General features: G+C 39.2%; 1 pseudogene; it reads right to left on the bottom strand.

The window, feature by feature from the left end:
• Nucleotides 1–1,338: 1,338 nt before the first annotated feature.
• Nucleotides 1,339–2,283, bottom strand: LOC138287053 (olfactory receptor 5J3-like; annotated as a pseudogene).
• Between the last annotated feature and the right edge of the window lie 675 nt (nt 2,284–2,958).

Genomic DNA, 2,958 nt, shown 5'->3' with positions numbered 1-2,958 from the left:
CTATGAGCATGTGAGACTGACAACTACCCTCATCTGGTCAAGTGCACCCTTACTACCCCATTCTAAGGACATTATGGCCACTGGCCTCTCCCTCCCTTGCAATCACCCCCCTGGGTACCCCAGTGCATGCCCACCCATCAGCTGCACTCCCAAACCTCCTGGGACCAGTCCATTAGAAGCTGGAGTAACTCTGAAGAACATTTACTCAAGATGTACTCTGGCATAATCAAATTGTATAGCACATCATCAAGTATCCACTGTATTGCACTTCACTAAATCCTCTAGTGCTTTCAATGAGGAATCAACAAAATATATCCAGACTTGGTTTTCCTGTGTGTGTCCCAGAACTTCTCAGTTGTAAGACAAAACTTCTGCATTAGAATCTCTTTCATGTGTGTTTATGAGTCCGCTACACCTTCATCTAGAGACAAGAGTTGATCCTTCTCCAGTATTGTTACCAACTCCAATAACAAGCCTCCCCAGTGCTGCTTGTCTACCCTGCACATTCTTAGTGCTCTTTCATAGGAAGTAAACCATTTTTAATAATAGGCCAAGTACAAGCTGGGAGAAGCTGGAGAGCTAATATAAATTAATCTCCAGGAAGTTCAGACAATGTAAAGATGACTTTTTAAAAGGTACAGTTTCCTCGCCTTTATTCCTGAGTTACAGTATTATATTTAACATAGAAAAACAGCTAACTGACATTCCATGTGCCCCACCTTGTGGACTATGAGGCCTAAATAGGGCCAAACCCCTAATATTTAAAAAGAAGGTTTTACCTCTAAAATAAGCTTCAGAAATCAGGCAACAATGATAGACTTGAAGCCATGTGTAACTTTGGCAAACTACTTTATGTCTCAATAAGTGCTGTACTCTACGGGTGACATTTAACATTTCATGCCATAGTTTTATTTCCACACCATATTCTGTGTGTTTGCAGAAAATTTAAATATGCCAATCAGGGATTAGCCAAATTCTACATGTTTTAGGAGACAGAGGTTCGGGAATTGAACAGCAGTGTCTCAGTGTGCGGAGTCTAAAAGCCACAAATACAATTCAGCAAAAATTTGCATGACCACACAAAAAAGGGGCATTTGCTCACAACTCCTGCACACAACTAATGCAAATGCTGACATATTCACATAGGCATATGAGGCCCATATTGTTGAGGCACTCTCATTTATGGTAGCGTATAATTTTGAAACTGTTTGACTGACTGACCCAGCAGTATATCTTTATCACCTCTCTAGTATGTATTTAATCATGATAGACAGTTTATATTGATGGTTGTTTGCATGTATGTGTGTTTGTGTTTGTAAGTCAACAAATGTTACTCCTTTAGTGTGTTTCTCCTTGTAAAGTTAATCTGTAAATTGCTTTTCTCAGGGCATCTTTCACATCCTTATTCCTCAGACTGTAGATCAGGGGGTTCACCATTGGAATTATTATGGTGTAGAACACAGATGCTACGCGGTCCTGCTCCAGGGAATATTTTTAACTAGGTCTGATATACATAAATGTGAGAGTTCCAAAAAATAGGGTGACAGAGGCAAAGTGAGAAGAGCAGGTAGAGAAGGTCTTCAGTCTGCCTTTTGATGATTTGATCCTCAGGATGTTGGAAATAATGCAAGTATAGGAAATAATAATAAGTCCCACTGACACTGTTATTATGCAGCCACCATCATAAAGCAGGAGGGCCACATTAAGTGTTGTGTCAGAGCATGAGAGTTTTAGTAGTGGGAGCAAATCACAGTAAAAATGGGTGATCTCATTGGAACCACAGAAAGACAACCTTTGAATGCAAATGCTTTGAATCAGAGATTGAAAGAAGGCTACTGAACTAACAACAACTACAATGTTGGTGCAAGCTTGCTTTGTCATAATCATTGTGTAAAGCAATGGTTTACATATAGCCACATATCGATCATAGGACATCGCTGTGAGGAGACAAATCTCTGCCGTTGCCAGGAATGCAAAGAAAGAAAACTGTACCAAACATCCAGGAAGTGAAATTGTCTTGTTCGACAGAAAAGTGTCCAGCATTTTTGGCGTGATAAGGGAGGAGTAACAGAGGTCTACAAAGGACAAGATACTAAGAAGAAAGTACATGGTTGTGTGAAGGCGAGGAGATATCCTGATCAGTGTCATTATACTAAAATTGCAAACCACTGTGATTATGTAGATCAGAAGGAATAACACAAACAATGGGAACTGTAGCTCTGGGTTGTTGGTGAGACCAAGAAGGATGAATTCTGTCACCAATGTCAAGTTGCCACCTTTCATCTCTCCAGAAGAAAGGACCTGCCAATAGAGAAATATATTTAGATGATGGGACTTACATTTGTGTGTATGTATTTATTTCCTACACATACGTTATTCCAACTGACATTTCATGTTCACAGCACACATCATTCATTGACATGGAAACAATGTGAAACCTTTAATGATGGCTTCCCTGTAACGAACAGTTAAGAGAAAGCAATGTTGAGATCTGCTGCTGTGTTCATAATAGACAGGAATGACAATGACCAAATGCTTCCAGTAGAAAAATATTAAAACTTTCTAAAGGTCATTTAAACTATTATGTGACATTTACATAGCATATGTTAGAGTTAATTGTTAAATGATTTTGTACTGGTATGCTGTATAGACCATTTGCTGATATACTCAAACAAAGTGGAGGAAAGATGAGATTAGAGTAAATGTCTTCACAACGCTTCCCATTCCTTTGAGAATTATCTTTTACTGGATTTTGAAATACTTCTTTCTCCAAGGTAAGTCAGTTACAGCCCTGTTGGTAACAATGCAGTGCTATCTGCAATCATACTCCTTATTTGACTTCTTTGCTACATCCACTGACATCCACTGCTCCATCACCTCAGGAAACTCATACATCCAACTCTAACACTTGTCTTTCAAACTTAACATCATATGCACCACCCTAGGAGAAGCTATACA

The sequence above is a fragment of the Pleurodeles waltl genome, chromosome 4_1 (genome assembly GCF_031143425.1).
Source record: "Pleurodeles waltl isolate 20211129_DDA chromosome 4_1, aPleWal1.hap1.20221129, whole genome shotgun sequence".
NCBI classification, from domain to species: Eukaryota; Metazoa; Chordata; class Amphibia; order Caudata; family Salamandridae; genus Pleurodeles; species Pleurodeles waltl.
Note: the sequence above shows the minus strand (reverse complement) of the source record. Positions and strands in the feature narration are given on the sequence as shown.